The sequence below is a fragment of the Canis lupus genome, chromosome 38, assembly GCF_048164855.1.
Source record: "Canis lupus baileyi chromosome 38, mCanLup2.hap1, whole genome shotgun sequence".
Classification (NCBI taxonomy): domain Eukaryota; kingdom Metazoa; phylum Chordata; class Mammalia; order Carnivora; family Canidae; genus Canis; species Canis lupus.
In genome coordinates this window covers 25,508,370-25,529,591 of record NC_132875.1, presented here as the reverse complement: position 1 = coordinate 25,529,591, position 21,222 = coordinate 25,508,370, and positions in this window count along the sequence as shown.

Sequence of the window (21,222 nt, the reverse complement as noted above, 5' to 3'; positions counted from 1 at the left end):
TTCAATTCTATGCTATTCAAAGCGATTCTTTTGTATTTGATTCGATTCGATTGTTTTCTTTTTGATTCGGTTCGATTCGTTTCTTTTCGATTCGATTCAATTCTTTTCGATTCGATTCTTTTCGATTCGATTTGATTCTTTTCGATTCGATTCTATTCTTTTCTATTCCATTCGAATCGATTCGTTTTGATTGAATTCGATTCTTTTCGATTCGATTCAATTAGATTCTTTTCGATTGGATTCAATTTGTTTCGATTCGAATCCATTTGATTCTTTTCGATTGGATTCCATTCGATTCTTTTCGATTTGATTCAATTCGATTCTATTCATTTCGATGATTTTCGTTGAGATTAGATTCTTTTCGATTTGATTTTTTTCGGTTCGAGTCGATTCATTTCGCTTATTTTGGTTAGGATCAATTCAATTCGATTCTTTTTGATTTGATTTGATTCTATTCGATTTCTTTCGATTCTATTCTATTGTATTCTTTTCGATTCGATTCCATTCAATCCGATTCTTTTCGATTCGATTCGATTGTTTTAGATTTGATTCCATTCTTTCGATTCTATTTGATATGATTCTTTTCGATTCGATTTGATACGATACTTTTTATTTTGATTCGAATCGATTCTCTTCGGTTCGATTCGTTTTGATTCTTTTCGATTCAATTCTATTCGAATTTTTTCGATTTGATTCGATTCGATTCTTTTAGATTCTACTTGATTTGTTTCTTTTTGATTCGTTTTGATTCGATTCTTTTTGATTCATGTCGATTCGATTCGATTCTTTTGTTTCGATTCGATTTTTTTCAATTCGAATCTTTTCGTTACATGGAATTCGATTCTTTTCGATTTGATTCTTTATGATTTTTTTCAACTGGATTCAATTCGATTCTTTTTTTTATGATAGTCACAGAGAGAGTGAGAGAGGCAGAGACACTGGCAGAGGGAGAAGCAGGCTCCATGCACCGGGAGCCCGATGTGGGATTCGATCCCGGGTCTCCAGGATCGCGCCCTGGGCCAAAGGCAGGCGCTAAACCGCTGCGCCACCCAGGGATCCCTCAATTCGATTCTTTTTGATTCGATTTGATTCTATTCGATTTTTTTCGATTTGATTCGATTAGTTCCTTTTTGATTCAATTCAATTCATTTCTTTTGATTCAATTCGATTCGATTCTTTTGGATTCGATTCGATTCTTTTGGATTCGATTCTTTTGGATTCGAATCGAGTAGATTCTTTTCATTTCGATCGGATTCATTTCAATTCGATTCTTTTCGATTCGAATGTTTTCGAATCAATTCGATACTTTTTGATTCGATTCGATTCTTTTCGTGTCGATTTGATTCTTTTCGATTCGATTCTTTTCTATTTGAATCGATTCGATTCTTTTCATTTCGATTCGATTTGATTCAATTCGATTCTTTTCGATCAATTCAATTTGATTGTTTTCGATTTGATTCGATTCGATTCTTTTCGATTCTATTCAATTCGATTAGTTTCCATTCGATGATGCAATTGGATTCTTTTCGATTCGAGTCGATACGATTCGATTCTTTTTGATTAGATACAATTCGATTCTTTTCGATTCGATTCGATTCTTTTCGATTCGATTCGACTCGATTTCATTCTTTTTGATTCGATTCGACTAGAATTTAATCGACTGATTCAATTTGATTCTTTTCTTTTCGGTTCGATTCTTTTCTATTCGATTTTTTTCTATTCAATTCGAGTCTTTTCAATTCGAATCTTTGCGATTCGATTCGATTTGATAGTTTTAATTCGATTCGAGTCTTTTCGATTCGATTCGATTCTTTTCAATTCGATTCTTTTCGATTCGAGTCTTTTTGATTCGATTCATTTCGATTCGATTCGATTCTTTTCAATTCGATTTGATGCTTTTCCATTTGATCTGATTTGTTTCATTTCGATTCTTTTCGATTCAATTCGATTCTTTTCGATTCCATTAAATTTGATTCGATTCTTTTCGATTCGATTAGATTCTTTTCGATTTGATTCCATTCAGTTCGATTCTTTTCGATTCGATTGGATTCTTTTCGATTTAATTCAATTGTTTCGATTCGATTTGATTTGATTCTTTTCGATTCGATTCAATACGATTCTTTTCATTTCGATTCTAATCGATTCTCTTCGATTCAATTCGTTTCGATTCGTTTCGATTCTATTCGAATTTTTTCGATTCTATTCTATTCGATTCATTTTGAATCATTTCGATTTGATTCTGTTCGAGTGGTTTCTATTAGATTCTTTTCGATTTGATTCAATTCGATTCGAGTCTTTTTGATTCGAGTCTTTTCGACTCGATTCAATTCAATACGATTCTTTTAGATTCGATTCGATTCGATTGTTTTCGTTTCGATTCGACTTTTTTTGATTCGATTCTTTTCGATTCGATTGTTTTCAATTCGATTGATTCGATTCTTTTCAATTCTATGCTATTCAAAGCGATTCTTTTGTATTTGATTCGATTCGATTGTTTTCTTTTTGATTCGGTTCGATTCGTTTCTTTTCGATTCGATTCAATTCTTTTCGATTCGATTCTTTTCGATTCGATTTGATTCTTTTCGATTCTAGTCTATTCTTTTCTATTCCATTCGAATCGATTCGTTTTGATTGAATTCGATTCTTTTCGATTCGATTCAATTAGATTCTTTTCGATTGGATTCAATTTGTTTCGATTCGAATCCATTTGATTCTTTTCGATTGGATTCCATTCGATTCTTTTCGATTTGATTCAATTCGATTCTATTCATTTCGATTATTTTCGTTGAGATTAGATTCTTTTCGATTTGATTTTTTTCGGTTCGAGTCGATTCATTTCGCTTATTTTGGTTAGGATCAATTCAATTCGATTCTTTTTGATTTGATTTGATTCTATTCGATTTCTTTCGATTCTATTCTATTGTATTCTTTTCGATTCGATTCCATTCAATCCGATTCTTTTCGATTCGATTCGATTGTTTTAGATTTGATTCCATTCTTTCGATTCTATTTGATATGATTCTTTTCGATTCGATTTGATACGATACTTTTTATTTTGATTCGAATCGATTCTCTTCGGTTCGATTCGTTTTGATTCTTTTCGATTCAATTCTATTTGAATTCTTTCGATTTGATTCGATTCGATTCTTTTAGATTCTACTTGATTTGTTCCTTTTCGATTCGTTTTGATTCGATTCTTTTTGATTCATGTCGATTCGATTCGATTCTTTTGTTTCGATTCGAATCTTTTCAATTCGAATCTTTTCGTTACATGGAATTCGATTCTTTTCGATTTGATTCTTTATGATTTTTTTCAACTGGATTCAATTCGATTCTTTTTTTTATGATAGTCACAGAGAGAGTGAGAGAGGCAGAGACACAGGCAGAGGGAGAAGCAGGCTCCATGCACCGGGAGCCCGATGTGGGATTCGATCCCGGGTCTCCAGGATCGCGCCCTGGGCCAAAGGCAGGCGCTAAACCGCTGCGCCACCCAGGGATCCCTCAATTCGATTCTTTTTTATTCGAAGCTATTCGATTCTTTTTGATTCGATTTGATTCTATTCGATTTTTTTCGATTTGATTCGATTAGTTCCTTTTTGATTCAATTCAATTCATTTCTTTTGATTCAATTCGATTCGATTCTTTTGGATTCGATTCGATTCTTTTGGATTCGATTCTTTTGGATTCGAATCGAGTAGATTCTTTTCATTTCGATCGGATTCATTTCAATTCGATTCTTTTCGATTCGAATGTTTTCAAATCAATTCGATACTTTTTGATTCGATTCGATTCTTTTCGTGTCGATTTGATTCTTTTCGATTCGATTCTTTTCTATTTGAATCGATTCGATTCTTTTCATTTCGATTCGATTTGATTCAATTCGATTCTTTTCGATCAATTCAATTTGATTGTTTTCGATTTGATTCGATTCGATTCTTTTCGATTCTATTCAATTCGATTAGTTTCCATTCGATGATGCAATTGGATTCTTTTCGATTCGAGTCGATACGATTCGATTCTTTTTGATTAGATACAATTCGATTCTTTTCGATTCGATTCGATTCTTTTCGATTCGATTCGACTCGATTTCATTCTTTTTGATTCGATTCGACTAGAATTTAATCGACTGATTCAATTTGATTCTTTTCTTTTCGGTTCGATTCTTTTCTATTCGATTTTTTTCTATTCAATTCGAGTCTTTTCAATTCGAATCTTTGCGATTCGATTCGATTTGATATTTTTAATTCGATTCGAGTCTTTTCGATTCGATTCGATTCTTTTCAATTCGATTCTTTTCGATTCGAGTCTTTTTGATTCGATTCATTTCGATTCGATTCGATTCTTTTCAATTCGATTTGATGCTTTTCCATTTGATCTGATTTGTTTCATTTCGATTCTTTTCGATTCAATTCGATTCTTTTCGATTCCATTAAATTTGATTCGATTCTTTTCGATTCGATTCGACTCGATTTCATTCTTTTTGATTCGATTCGACTAGAATTTAATCGACTGATTCAATTTGATTCTTTTCTTTTCGGTTCGATTCTTTTCTATTCGATTTTTTTCTATTCAATTCGATTCTTTCAATTCGATTCGACTCGATTTCATTCTTTTTGATTCAAATCGATTCGTTTCAATTCGAGTCTTTTCAATTCGAATCTTTGCGATTCGATTCGATTTGATATTTTTAATTCGATTCGAGTCTTTTCGATTCGATTCGATTCTTTTCAATTCGATTCTTTTCGATTCGAGTCTTTTTGATTCGATTCATTTCGATTCGATTCGATTCTTTTCAATTCGATTTGATGCTTTTCCATTTGATCTGATTTGTTTCATTTCGATTCTTTTCGATTCAATTCGATTCTTTTCGATTCCATTAAATTGGATTCGATTCTTTTCGATTCGATTAGATTCTTTTCGATTTGATTCCATTCAGTTCGATTCTTTTCGATTCGATTGGATTCTTTTCGATTTGATTCAATTCTTTCGATTCGATTTGATTTGATTCTTTTCGATTCGATTCAATACGATTCTTTTCATTTCGATTCTAATCGATTCTCTTCGATTCAATTCGTTTCGATTCGTTTCGATTCTATTCGAATTTTTTCGATTCTATTCTATTCGATTCATTTTGAATCATTTCGATTTGATTCTGTTCGAGTGGTTTCTATTAGATTCTTTTCGATTTGATTCAATTCGATTCGAGTCTTTTTGATTCGAGTCTTTTCGACTCGATTCAATTCAATACGATTCTTTTAGATTCGATTCGATTCGATTGTTTTCGTTTCGATTCGACTTTTTTTGATTCGATTCTTTTCGATTCGATTGTTTTCAATTCGATTGATTCGATTCTTTTCAATTCTATGCTATTCAAAGCGATTCTTTTGTATTTGATTCGATTCGATTGTTTTCTTTTTGATTCGGTTCGATTCGTTTCTTTTCGATTCGATTCAATTCTTTTCGATTCGATTCTTTTCGATTCGATTTGATTCTTTTCGATTCTAGTCTATTCTTTTCTATTCCATTCGAATCGATTCGTTTTGATTGAATTTGATTCTTTTCGATTCGATTCAATTAGATTCTTTTCGATTGGATTCAATTTGTTTCGATTCGAATCCATTTGATTCTTTTCGATTGGATTCCATTCGATTCTTTTCGATTTGATTCAATTCGATTCTATTCATTTCGATTATTTTCGTTGAGATTAGATTCTTTTCGATTTGATTTTTTTCGGTTCGAGTCGATTCATTTCGCTTATTTTGGTTAGGATCAATTCAATTCGATTCTTTTTGATTTGATTTGATTCTATTCGATTTCTTTCGATTCTATTCTATTGTATTCTTTTCGATTCGATTCCATTCAATCCGATTCTTTTCGATTCGATTCGATTGTTTTAGATTTGATTCCATTCTTTCGATTCTCTTTGATATGATTCTTTTCGATTCGATTTGATACGATACTTTTTATTTTGATTCGAATCGATTCTCTTCGGTTCGATTCGTTTTGATTCTTTTCGATTCAATTCTATTCGAATTTTTTCGATTTGATTCGATTCGATTCTTTTAGATTCTACTTGATTTGTTTCTTTTTGATTCGTTTTGATTCGATTCTTTTTGATTCATGTCGATTCGATTCGATTCTTTTGTTTCGATTCGAATCTTTTCAATTCGAATCTTTTCGTTACATGGAATTCGATTCTTTTCGATTTGATTCTTTATGATTTTTTTCAACTGGATTCAATTCGATTCTTTTTTTTATGATAGTCACAGAGAGAGTGAGAGAGGCAGAGACACTGGCAGAGGGAGAAGCAGGCTCCATGCACCGGGAGCCCGATGTGGGATTCGATCCCGGGTCTCCAGGATCGCGCCCTGGGCCAAAGGCAGGCGCTAAACCGCTGCGCCACCCAGGGATCCCTCAATTCGATTCTTTTTGATTCGATTTGATTCTATTCGATTTTTTTCGATTTGATTCGATTAGTTCCTTTTTGATTCAATTCAATTCATTTCTTTTGATTCAATTCGATTCGATTCTTTTGGATTCGATTCGATTCTTTTGGATTCGATTCTTTTGGATTCGAATCGAGTAGATTCTTTTCATTTCGATCGGATTCATTTCAATTCGATTCTTTTCGATTCGAATGTTTTCGAATCAATTCGATACTTTTTGATTCGATTCGATTCTTTTCGTGTCGATTTGATTCTTTTCGATTCGATTCTTTTCTATTTGAATCGATTCGATTCTTTTCATTTCGATTCGATTTGATTCAATTCGATTCTTTTCGATCAATTCAATTTGATTGTTTTCGATTTGATTCGATTCGATTCTTTTCGATTCTATTCAATTCGATTAGTTTCCATTCGATGATGCAATTGGATTCTTTTCGATTCGAGTCGATACGATTCGATTCTTTTTGATTAGATACAATTCGATTCTTTTCGATTCGATTCGATTCTTTTCGATTCGATTCGACTCGATTTCATTCTTTTTGATTCGATTCGACTAGAATTTAATCGACTGATTCAATTTGATTCTTTTCTTTTCGGTTCGATTCTTTTCTATTCGATTTTTTTCTATTCAATTCGAGTCTTTTCAATTCGAATCTTTGCGATTCGATTCGATTTGATATTTTTAATTCGATTCGAGTCTTTTCGATTCGATTCGATTCTTTTCAATTCGATTTGATGCTTTTCCATTTGATCTGATTTGTTTCATTTCGATTCTTTTCGATTCAATTCGATTCTTTTCGATTCCATTAAATTGGATTCGATTCTTTTCGATTCGATTAGATTCTTTTCGATTTGATTCCATTCAGTTCGATTCTTTTCGATTCGATTGGATTCTTTTCGATTTGATTCAATTCTTTCGATTCGATTTGATTTGATTCTTTTCGATTCGATTCAATACGATTCTTTTCATTTCGATTCTAATCGATTCTCTTCGATTCAATTCGTTTCGATTCGTTTCGATTCTATTCGAATTTTTTCGATTCTATTCTATTCGATTCATTTTGAATCATTTCGATTTGATTCTGTTCGAGTGGTTTCTATTAGATTCTTTTCGATTTGATTCAATTCGATTCGAGTCTTTTTGATTCGAGTCTTTTCGACTCGATTCAATTCAATACGATTCTTTTAGATTCGATTCGATTCGATTGTTTTCGTTTCGATTCGACTTTTTTTGATTCGATTCTTTTCGATTCGATTGTTTTCAATTCGATTGATTCGATTCTTTTCAATTCTATGCTATTCAAAGCGATTCTTTTGTATTTGATTCGATTCGATTGTTTTCTTTTTGATTCGGTTCGATTCGTTTCTTTTCGATTCGATTCAATTCTTTTCGATTCGATTCTTTTCGATTCGATTTGATTCTTTTCGATTCGATTCTATTCTTTTCTATTCCATTCGAATCGATTCGTTTTGATTGAATTCGATTCTTTTCGATTCGATTCAATTAGATTCTTTTCGATTGGATTCAATTTGTTTCGATTCGAATCCATTTGATTCTTTTCGATTGGATTCCATTCGATTCTTTTCGATTTGATTCAATTCGATTCTATTCATTTCGATTATTTTCGTTGAGATTAGATTCTTTTCGATTTGATTTTTTTCGGTTCGAGTCGATTCATTTCGCTTATTTTGGTTAGGATCAATTCAATTCGATTCTTTTTGATTTGATTTGATTCTATTCGATTTCTTTCGATTCTATTCTATTGTATTCTTTTCGATTCGATTCCATTCAATCCGATTCTTTTCGATTCGATTCGATTGTTTTAGATTTGATTCCATTCTTTCGATTCTCTTTGATATGATTCTTTTCGATTCGATTTGATACGATACTTTTTATTTTGATTCGAATCGATTCTCTTCGGTTCGATTCGTTTTGATTCTTTTCGATTCAATTCTATTCGAATTTTTTCGATTTGATTCGATTCGATTCTTTTAGATTCTACTTGATTTGTTTCTTTTTGATTCGTTTTGATTCGATTCTTTTTGATTCATGTCGATTCGATTCGATTCTTTTGTTTCGATTCGAATCTTTTCAATTCGAATCTTTTCGTTACATGGAATTCGATTCTTTTCGATTTGATTCTTTATGATTTTTTTCAACTGGATTCAATTCGATTCTTTTTTTTATGATAGTCACAGAGAGAGTGAGAGAGGCAGAGACACTGGCAGAGGGAGAAGCAGGCTCCATGCACCGGGAGCCCGATGTGGGATTCGATCCCGGGTCTCCAGGATCGCGCCCTGGGCCAAAGGCAGGCGCTAAACCGCTGCGCCACCCAGGGATCCCTCAATTCGATTCTTTTTGATTCGATTTGATTCTATTCGATTTTTTTCGATTTGATTCGATTAGTTCCTTTTTGATTCAATTCAATTCATTTCTTTTGATTCAATTCGATTCGATTCTTTTGGATTCGATTCGATTCTTTTGGATTCGATTCTTTTGGATTCGAATCGAGTAGATTCTTTTCATTTCGATCGGATTCATTTCAATTCGATTCTTTTCGATTCGAATGTTTTCGAATCAATTCGATACTTTTTGATTCGATTCGATTCTTTTCGTGTCGATTTGATTCTTTTCGATTCGATTCTTTTCTATTTGAATCGATTCGATTCTTTTCATTTCGATTCGATTTGATTCAATTCGATTCTTTTCGATCAATTCAATTTGATTGTTTTCGATTTGATTCGATTCGATTCTTTTCGATTCTATTCAATTCGATTAGTTTCCATTCGATGATGCAATTGGATTCTTTTCGATTCGAGTCGATACGATTCGATTCTTTTTGATTAGATACAATTCGATTCTTTTCGATTCGATTCGATTCTTTTCGATTCGATTCGACTCGATTTCATTCTTTTTGATTCGATTCGACTAGAATTTAATCGACTGATTCAATTTGATTCTTTTCTTTTCGGTTCGATTCTTTTCTATTCGATTTTTTTCTATTCAATTCGAGTCTTTTCAATTCGAATCTTTGCGATTCGATTCGATTTGATATTTTTAATTCGATTCGAGTCTTTTCGATTCGATTCGATTCTTTTCAATTCGATTCTTTTCGATTCGAGTCTTTTTGATTCGATTCATTTCGATTCGATTCGATTCTTTTCAATTCGATTTGATGCTTTTCCATTTGATCTGATTTGTTTCATTTCGATTCTTTTCGATTCAATTCGATTCTTTTCGATTCCATTAAATTTGATTCGATTCTTTTCGATTCGATTAGATTCTTTTCGATTTGATTCCATTCAGTTCGATTCTTTTCGATTCGATTGGATTCTTTTCGATTTGATTCAATTCTTTCGATTCGATTTGATTTGATTCTTTTCGATTCGATTCAATACGATTCTTTTCATTTCGATTCTAATCGATTCTCTTCGATTCAATTCGTTTCGATTCGTTTCGATTCTATTCGAATTTTTTCGATTCTATTCTATTCGATTCATTTTGAATCATTTCGATTTGATTCTGTTCGAGTGGTTTCTATTAGATTCTTTTCGATTTGATTCAATTCGATTCGAGTCTTTTTGATTCGAGTCTTTTCGACTCGATTCAATTCAATACGATTCTTTTAGATTCGATTCGATTCGATTGTTTTCGTTTCGATTCGACTTTTTTTGATTCGATTCTTTTCGATTCGATTGTTTTCAATTCGATTGATTCGATTCTTTTCAATTCTATGCTATTCAAAGCGATTCTTTTGTATTTGATTCGATTCGATTGTTTTCTTTTTGATTCGGTTCGATTCGTTTCTTTTCGATTCGATTCAATTCTTTTCGATTCGATTCTTTTCGATTCGATTTGATTCTTTTCGATTCGATTCTATTCTTTTCTATTCCATTCGAATCGATTCGTTTTGATTGAATTCGATTCTTTTCGATTCGATTCAATTAGATTCTTTTCGATTGGATTCAATTTGTTTCGATTCGAATCCATTTGATTCTTTTCGATTGGATTCCATTCGATTCTTTTCGATTTGATTCAATTCGATTCTATTCATTTCGATTATTTTCGTTGAGATTAGATTCTTTTCGATTTGATTTTTTTCGGTTCGAGTCGATTCATTTCGCTTATTTTGGTTAGGATCAATTCAATTGGATTCTTTTTGATTTGATTTGATTCTATTCGATTTCTTTCGATTCTATTCTATTGTATTCTTTTCGATTCGATTCCATTCAATCCGATTCTTTTCGATTCGATTCGATTGTTTTAGATTTGATTCCATTCTTTCGATTCTATTTGATATGATTCTTTTCGATTCGATTTGATACGATACTTTTTATTTTGATTCGAATCGATTCTCTTCGGTTCGATTCGTTTTGATTCTTTTCGATTCAATTCTATTCGAATTTTTTCGATTTGATTCGATTCGATTCTTTTAGATTCTACTTGATTTGTTTCTTTTCGATTCGTTTTGATTCGATTCTTTTTGATTCATGTCGATTCGATTCGATTCTTTTGTTTCGATTCGAATCTTTTCAATTCGAATCTTTTCGTTACATGGAATTCGATTCTTTTCGATTTGATTCTTTATGATTTTTTTCAACTGGATTCAATTCGATTCTTTTTTTTATGATAGTCACAGAGAGAGTGAGAGAGGCAGAGACACTGGCAGAGGGAGAAGCAGGCTCCATGCACCGGGAGCCCGATGTGGGATTCGATCCCGGGTCTCCAGGATCGCGCCCTGGGCCAAAGGCAGGCGCTAAACCGCTGCGCCACCCAGGGATCCCTCAATTCGATTCTTTTTTATTCGAAGCTATTCGATTCTTTTTGATTCGATTTGATTCTATTCGATTTTTTTCGATTTGATTCGATTAGTTCCTTTTTATTCAATTCAATTCATTTCTTTTGATTCAATTCGATTCGATTCTTTTGGATTCGATTCGATTCTTTTGGATTCGATTCTTTTGGATTCGAATCGAGTAGATTCTTTTCATTTCGATCGGATTCATTTCAATTCGATTCTTTTCGATTCGAATGTTTTCGAATCAATTCGATACTTTTTGATTCGATTCGATTCTTTTCGTGTCGATTTGATTCTTTTCGATTCTATTCATTTCGATGATTTTCGTTGAGATTAGATTCTTTTCGATTTGATTTTTTTTTGTTCGAGTCGATTCATTTCGCTTATTTTGGTTAGGATCAATTCAATTCGATTCTTTTTGATTTGATTTGATTCTATTCGATTTCTTTCGATTCTATTCTATTGTATTCTTTTCGATTCGATTCCATTCAATCCGATTCTTTTCGATTCGATTCGATTGTTTTAGATTTGATTCCATTCTTTCGATTCTATTTGATATGATTCTTTTCGATTCGATTTGATACGATACTTTTTATTTTGATTCGAATCGATTCTCTTCGGTTCGATTCGTTTTGATTCTTTTCGATTCAATTCTATTCGAATTTTTTCGATTTGATTCGATTCGATTCTTTTAGATTCTACTTGATTTGTTTCTTTTCGATTCGTTTTGATTCGATTCTTTTTGATTCATGTCGATTCGATTCGATTCTTTTGTTTCGATTCGAATCTTTTCAATTCGAATCTTTTCGTTACATGGAATTCGATTCTTTTCGATTTGATTCTTTATGATTTTTTTCAACTGGATTCAATTCGATTCTTTTTTTTATGATAGTCACAGAGAGAGTGAGAGAGGCAGAGACACTGGCAGAGGGAGAAGCAGGCTCCATGCACCGGGAGCCCGATGTGGGATTTGATCCCGGGTCTCCAGGATCGCGCCCTGGGCCAAAGGCAGGCGCTAAACCGCTGCGCCACCCAGGGATCCCTCAATTCGATTCTTTTTTATTCGAAGCTATTCGATTCTTTTTGATTCGATTTGATTCTATTCGATTTTTTTTCGATTTGATTCGATTAATTCCTTTTTGATTCAATTCAATTCATTTCTTTTGATTCAATTCGATTCGATTCTTTTGGATTCGATTCGATTCTTTTGGATTCGATTCTTTTGGATTCGAATCGAGTAGATTCTTTTCATTTCGATCGGATTCATTTCAATTCGATTCTTTTCGATTCGAATGTTTTCGAATCAATTCGATACTTTTTGATTCGATTCGATTCTTTTCGTGTCGATTTGATTCTTTTCGATTCGATTCTTTTCTATTTGAATCGATTCGATTCTTTTCATTTCGATTCGATTTGATTCAATTCGATTCTTTTCGATCAATTCAATTTGATTGTTTTCGATTTGATTCGATTCGATTCTTTTCGATTCTATTCAATTCGATTAGTTTCCATTCGATGATGCAATTGGATTCTTTTCGATTCGAGTCGATACGATTCGATTCTTTTTGATTAGATACAATTCGATTCTTTTCGATTCGATTCGATTCTTTTCGATTCGATTCGACTCGATTTCATTCTTTTTGATTCGATTCGACTAGAATTTAATCGACTGATTCAATTTGATTCTTTTCTTTTCGGTTCGATTCTTTTCTATTCGATTTTTTTCTATTCAATTCGAGTCTTTTCAATTCGAATCTTTGCGATTCGATTCGATTTGATATTTTTAATTCGATTCGAGTCTTTTCGATTCGATTCGATTCTTTTCAATTCGATTCTTTTCGATTCGAGTCTTTTTGATTCGATTGATTTCGATTCGATTCGATTCTTTTCAATTCGATTTGATGCTTTTCCATTTGATCTGATTTGTTTCATTTCGATTCTTTTCGATTCAATTCGATTCTTTTCGATTCCATTAAATTTGATTCGATTCTTTTCGATTCGATTAGATTCTTTTCGATTTGATTCCATTCAGTTCGATTCTTTTCGATTCGATTGGATTCTTTTCGATTTGATCCAATTCTTTCGATTCGATTTGATTTGATTCTTTTCGATTCGATTCAATACGATTCTTTTCATTTCGATTCTAATCGATTCTCTTCGATTCAATTCGTTTCGATTCGTTTCGATTCTATTCGAATTTTTTCGATTCTATTCTATTCGATTCATTTTGAATCATTTCGATTTGATTCTGTTCGAGTGGTTTCTATTAGATTCTTTTCGATTTGATTCAATTCGATTCGAGTCTTTTTGATTCGAGTCTTTTCGACTCGATTCAATTCAATACGATTCTTTTAGATTCGATTCGATTCGATTGTTTTCGTTTCGATTCGACTTTTTTTGATTCGATTCTTTTCGATTCGATTGTTTTCAATTCGATTGATTCGATTCTTTTCAATTCTATGCTATTCAAAGCGATTCTTTTGTATTTGATTCGATTCGATTGTTTTCTTTTTGATTCGGTTCGATTCGTTTCTTTTCGATTCGATTCAATTCTTTTCGATTCGATTCTTTTCGATTCGATTTGATTCTTTTCGATTCGATTCTATTCTTTTCTATTCCATTCGAATCGATTCGTTTTGATTGAATTCGATTCTTTTCGATTCGATTCAATTAGATTCTTTTCGATTGGATTCAATTTGTTTCGATTCGAATCCATTTGATTCTTTTCGATTGGATTCCATTCGATTCTTTTCGATTTGATTCAATTCGATTCTATTCATTTCGATTATTTTCGTTGAGATTAGATTCTTTTCGATTTGATTTTTTTCGGTTCGAGTCGATTCATTTCGCTTATTTTGGTTAGGATCAATTCAATTCGATTCTTTTTGATTTGATTTGATTCTATTCGATTTCTTTCGATTCTATTCTATTGTATTCTTTTCGATTCGATTCCATTCAATCCGATTCTTTTCGATTCGATTCGATTGTTTTAGATTTGATTCCATTCTTTCGATTCTATTTGATATGATTCTTTTCGATTCGATTTGATACGATACTTTTTATTTTGATTCGAATCGATTCTCTTCGGTTCGATTCGTTTTGATTCTTTTCGATTCAATTCTATTCGAATTTTTTCGATTTGATTCGATTCGATTCTTTTAGATTCTACTTGATTTGTTTCTTTTTGATTCGTTTTGATTCGATTCTTTTTGATTCATGTCGATTCGATTCGATTCTTTTGTTTCGATTCGAATCTTTTCAATTCGAATCTTTTCGTTACATGGAATTCGATTCTTTTCGATTTGATTCTTTATGATTTTTTTCAACTGGATTCAATTCGATTCTTTTTTTTATGATAGTCACAGAGAGAGTGAGAGAGGCAGAGACACTGGCAGAGGGAGAAGCAGGCTCCATGCACCGGGAGCCCGATGTGGGATTCGATCCCGGGTCTCCAGGATCGCGCCCTGGGCCAAAGGCAGGCGCTAAACCGCTGCGCCACCCAGGGATCCCTCAATTCGATTCTTTTTGATTCGATTTGATTCTATTCGATTTTTTTCGATTTGATTCGATTAGTTCCTTTTTGATTCAATTCAATTCATTTCTTTTGATTCAATTCGATTCGATTCTTTTGGATTCGATTCGATTCTTTTGGATTCGATTCTTTTGGATTCGAATCGAGTAGATTCTTTTCATTTCGATCGGATTCATTTCAATTCGATTCTTTTCGATTCGAATGTTTTCGAATCAATTCGATACTTTTTGATTCGATTCGATTCTTTTCGTGTCGATTTGATTCTTTTCGATTCGATTCTTTTCTATTTGAATCGATTCGATTCTTTTCATTTCGATTCGATTTGATTCAATTCGATTCTTTTCGATCAATTCAATTTGATTGTTTTCGATTTGATTCGATTCGATTCTTTTCGATTCTATTCAATTCGATTAGTTTCCATTCGATGATGCAATTGGATTCTTTTCGATTCGAGTCGATACGATTCGATTCTTTTTGATTAGATACAATTCGATTCTTTTCGATTCGATTCGATTCTTTTCGATTCGATTCGACTCGATTTCATTCTTTTTTATTCGATTCGACTAGAATTTAATCGACTGATTCAATTTGATTCTTTTCTTTTCGGTTCGATTCTTTTCTATTCGATTTTTTTCTATTCAATTCGAGTCTTTTCAATTCGAATCTTTGCGATTCGATTCGATTTGATATTTTTAATTCGATTCGAGTCTTTTCGATTCGATTCGATTCTTTTCAATTCGATTCTTTTCGATTCGAGTCTTTTTGATTCGATTCATTTCGATTCGATTCGATTCTTTTCAATTCGATTTGATGCTTTTCCATTTGATCTGATTTGTTTCATTTCGATTCTTTTCGATTCAATTCGATTCTTTTCGATTCCATTAAATTTGATTCGATTCTTTTCGATTCGATTAGATTCTTTTCGATTTGATTCCATTCAGTTCGATTCTTTTCGATTCGATTGGATTCTTTTCGATTTGATCCAATTCTTTCGATTCGATTTGATTTGATTCTTTTCGATTCGATTCAATACGATTCTTTTCATTTCGATTCTAATCGATTCTCTTCGATTCAATTCGTTTCGATTCGTTTCGATTCTATTCGAATTTTTTCGATTCTATTCTATTCGATTCATTTTGAATCATTTCGATTTGATTCTGTTCGAGTGGTTTCTATTAGATTCTTTTCGATTTGATTCAATTCGATTCGAGTCTTTTTGATTCGAGTCTTTTCGACTCGATTCAATTCAATACGATTCTTTTAGATTCGATTCGATTCGATTGTTTTCGTTTCGATTCGACTTTTTTTGATTCGATTCTTTTCGATTCGATTGTTTTCAATTTGATTGATTCGATTCTTTTCAATTCTATGCTATTCAAAGCGATTCTTTTGTATTTGATTCGATTCGATTGTTTTCTTTTTGATTCGGTTCGATTCGTTTCTTTTCGATTCGATTCAATTCTTTTCGATTCGATTCTTTTCGATTCGATTTGATTCTTTTCGATTCGATTCTATTCTTTTCTATTCCATTCGAATCGATTCGTTTTGATTGAATTCGATTCTTTTCGATTCGATTCAATTAGATTCTTTTCGATTGGATTCAATTTGTTTCGATTCGAATCCATTTGATTCTTTTCGATTGGATTCCATTCGATTCTTTTCGATTTGATTCAATTCGATTCTATTCATTTCGATTATTTTCGTTGAGATTAGATTCTTTTCGATTTGATTTTTTTCGGTTCGAGTCGATTCATTTCGCTTATTTTGGTTAGGATCAATTCAATTCGATTCTTTTTGATTTGATTTGATTCTATTCGATTTCTTTCGATTCTATTCTATTGTATTCTTTTCGATTCGATTCCATTCAATCCGATTCTTTTCGATTCGATTCGATTGTTTTAGATTTGATTCCATTCTTTCGATTCTCTTTGATATGATTCTTTTCGATTCGATTTGATACGATACTTTTTATTTTGATTCGAATCGATTCTCTTCGGTTCGATTCGTTTTGATTCTTTTCGATTCTTTTCTATTCGAATTTTTTCGATTTGATTCGATTCGATTCTTTTAGATTCTACTTGATTTGTTTCTTTTTGATTCGTTTTGATTCGATTCTTTTTGATTCATGTCGATTCGATTCGATTCTTTTGTTTCGATTCGAATCTTTTCAATTCGAATCTTTTCGTTACATGGAATTCGATTCTTTTCGATTTGATTCTTTATGATTTTTTTCAACTGGATTCAATTCGATTCTTTTTTTTATGATAGTCACAGAGAGAGTGAGAGAGGCAGAGACACTGGCAGAGGGAGAAGCAGGCTCCATGCACCGGGAGCCCGATGTGGGATTCGATCCCGGGTCTCCAGGATCGCGCCCTGGGCCAAAGGCAGGCGCTAAACCGCTGCGCCACCCAGGGATCCCTCAATTCGATTCTTTTTGATTCGATTTGATTCTATTCGATTTTTTTCGATTTGATTCGATTAGTTCCTTTTTGATTCAATTCAATTCATTTCTTTTGATTCAATTCGATTCGATTCTTTTGGATTCGATTCGATTCTTTTGGATTCGATTCTTTTGGATTCGAATCGAGTAGATTCTTTTCATTTCGATCGGATTCATTTCAATTCGATTCTTTTCGATTCGAATGTTTTCGAATCAATTCGATACTTTTTGATTCGATTCGATTCTTTTCGTGTCGATTTGATTCTTTTCGATTCGATTCTTTTCTATTTGAATCGATTCGATTCTTTTCATTTCGATTCGATTTGATTCAATTCGATTCTTTTCGATCAATTCAATTTGATTGTTTTCGATTTGATTCGATTCGATTCTTTTCGATTCTATTCAATTCGATTAGTTTCCATTCGATGATGCAATTGGATTCTTTTCGATTCGAGTCGATACGATTCGATTCTTTTTGATTAGATACAATTCGATTCTTTTCGATTCGATTCGATTCTTTTCGATTCGATTCGACTCGATTTCATTCTTTTTTATTCGATTCGACTAGAATTTAATCGACTGATTCAATTTGATTCTTTTCTTTTCGGTTCGATTCTTTTCTATTCGATTTTTTTCTATTCAATTCGAGTCTTTTCAATTCGAATCTTTGCGATTCGATTCGATTTGATATTTTTAATTCGATTCGAGTCTTTTCGATTCGATTCGATTCTTTTCAATTCGATTCTTTTCGATTCGAGTCTTTTTGATTCGATTCATTTCGATTCGATTCGATTCTTTTCAATTCGATTTGATGCTTTTCCATTTGATCTGATTTGTTTCATTTCGATTCTTTTCGATTCAATTCGATTCTTTTCGATTCCATTAAATTGGATTCGATTCTTTTCGATTCGATTAGATTCTTTTCGATTTGATTCCATTCAGTTCGATTCTTTTCGATTCGATTGGATTCTTTTCGATTTGATTCAATTCTTTCGATTCGATTTGATTTGATTCTTTTCGATTCGATTCAATACGATTCTTTTCATTTCGATTCTAATCGATTCTCTTCGATTCAATTCGTTTCGATTCGTTTCGATTCTATTCGAATTTTTTCGATTCTATTCTATTCGATTCATTTTGAATCATTTCGATTTGATTCTGTTCGAGTGGTTTCTATTAGATTCTTTTCGATTTGATTCAATTCGATTCGAGTCTTTTTGATTCGAGTCTTTTCGACTCGATTCAATTCAATACGATTCTTTTAGATTCGATTCGATTCGATTGTTTTCGTTTCGATTCGACTTTTTTTGATTCGATTCTTTTCGATTCGATTGTTTTCAATTTGATTGATTCGATTCTTTTCAATTCTATGCTATTCAAAGCGATTCTTTTGTATTTGATTCGATTCGATTGTTTTCTTTTTGATTCGGTTCGATTCGTTTCTTTTCGATTCGATTCAATTCTTTTCGATTCGATTCTTTTCGATTCGATTTGATTCTTTTCGATTCGATTCTATTCTTTTCTATTCCATTCGAATCGATTCGTTTTGATTGAATTCGATTCTTTTCGATTCGATTCAATTAGATTCTTTTCGATTGGATTCAATTTGTTTCGATTCGAATCCATTTGATTCTTTTCGATTGGATTCCATTCGATTCTTTTCGATTTGATTCAATTCGATTCTATTCATTTCGATTATTTTCGTTGAGATTAGATTCTTTTCGATTTGATTTTTTTCGGTTCGAGTCGATTCATTTCGCTTATTTTGGTTAGGATCAATTCAATTCGATTCTTTTTGATTTGATTTGATTCTATTCGATTTCTTTCGATTCTATTCTATTGTATTCTTTTCGATTCGATTCCATTCAATCCGATTCTTTTCGATTCGATTCGATTGTTTTAGATTTGATTCCATTCTTTCGATTCTCTTTGATATGATTCTTTTCGATTCGATTTGATACGATACTTTTTATTTTGATTCGAATCGATTCTCTTCGGTTCGATTCGTTTTGATTCTTTTCGATTCAATTCTATTCGAATTTTTTCGATTTGATTCGATTCGATTCTTTTAGATTCTACTTGATTTGTTTCTTTTTGATTCGTTTTGATTCGATTCTTTTTGATTCATGTCGATTCGATTCGATTCTTTTGTTTCGATTCGAATCTTTTCAATTCGAATCTTTTCGTTACATGGAATTCGATTCTTTTCGATTTGATTCTTTATGATTTTTTTCAACTGGATTCAATTCGATTCTTTTTTTTATGATAGTCACAGAGAGAGTGAGAGAGGCAGAGACACTGGCAGAGGGAGAAGCAGGCTCCATGCACCGGGAGCCCGATGTGGGATTCGATCCCGGGTCTCCAGGATCGCGCCCTGGGCCAAAGGCAGGCGCTAAACCGCTGCGCCACCCAGGGATCCCTCAATTCGATTCTTTTTGATTCGATTTGATTCTATTCGATTTTTTTCGATTTGATTCGATTAGTTCCTTTTTGATTCAATTCAATTCATTTCTTTTGATTCAATTCGATTCGATTCTTTTGGATTCGATTCGATTCTTTTGGATTCGATTCTTTTGGATTCGAATCGAGTAGATTCTTTTCATTTCGATCGGATTCATTTCAATTCGATTCTTTTCGATTCGAATGTTTTCGAATCAATTCGATACTTTTTGATTCGATTCGATTCTTTTCGTGTCGATTTGATTCTTTTCGATTCGATTCTTTTCTATTTGAATCGATTCGATTCTTTTCATTTCGATTCGATTTGATTCAATTCGATTCTTTTCGATCAATTCAATTTGATTGTTTTCGATTTGATTCGATTCGATTCTTTTCGATTCTATTCAATTCGATTAGTTTCCATTCGATGATGCAATTGGATTCTTTTCGATTCGAGTCGATACGATTCGATTCTTTTTGATTAGATACAATTCGATTCTTTTCGATTCGATTCGATTCTTTTCGATTCGATTCGACTCGATTTCATTCTTTTTGATTCGATTCGACTAGAATTTAATCGACTGATTCAATTTGATTCTTTTCTTTTCGGTTCGATTCTTTTCTATTCGATTTTTTTCTATTCAATTCGAGTCTTTTCAATTCGAATCTTTGCGATTCGATTCGATTTGATATTTTTAATTCGATTCGAGTCTTTTCGATTCGATTCGATTCTTTTCAATTCGATTTGATGCTTTTCCATTTGATCTGATTTGTTTCATTTCGATTCTTTTCGATTCAATTCGATTCTTTTCGATTCCATTAAATTGGATTCGATTCTTTTCGATTCGATTAGATTCTTTTCGATTTGATTCCATTCAGTTCGATTCTTTTCGATTCGATTGGATTCTTTTCGATTTGATTCAATTCTTTCGATTCGATTTGATTTGATTCTTTTCGATTCGATTCAATACGATTCTTTTCATTTCGATTCTAATCGATTCTCTTCGATTCAATTCGTTTCGATTCGTTTCGATTCTATTCGAATTTTTTCGATTCTATTCTATTCGATTCATTTTGAATCATTTCGATTTGATTCTGTTCGAGTGGTTTCTATTAGATTCTTTTCGATTTGATTCAATTCGATTCGAGTCTTTTTGATTCGAGTCTTTTCGACTCGATTCAATTCAATACGATTCTTTTAGATTCGATTCGATTCGATTGTTTTCGTTTCGATTCGACTTTTTTTGATTCGATTCTTTTCGATTCGATTGTTTTCAATTCGATTGATTCGATTCTTTTCAATTCTATGCTATTCAAAGCGATTCTTTTGTATTTGATTCGATTCGATTGTTTTCTTTTTGATTCGGTTCGATTCGTTTCTTTTCGATTCGATTCAATTCTTTTCGATTCGATTCTTTTCGATTCGATTTGATTCTTTTCGATTCGATTCTATTCTTTTCTATTCCATTCGAATCGATTCGTTTTGATTGAATTCGATTCTTTTCGATTCGATTCAATTAGATTCTTTTTGATTGGATTCAATTTGTTTCGATTCGAATCCATTTG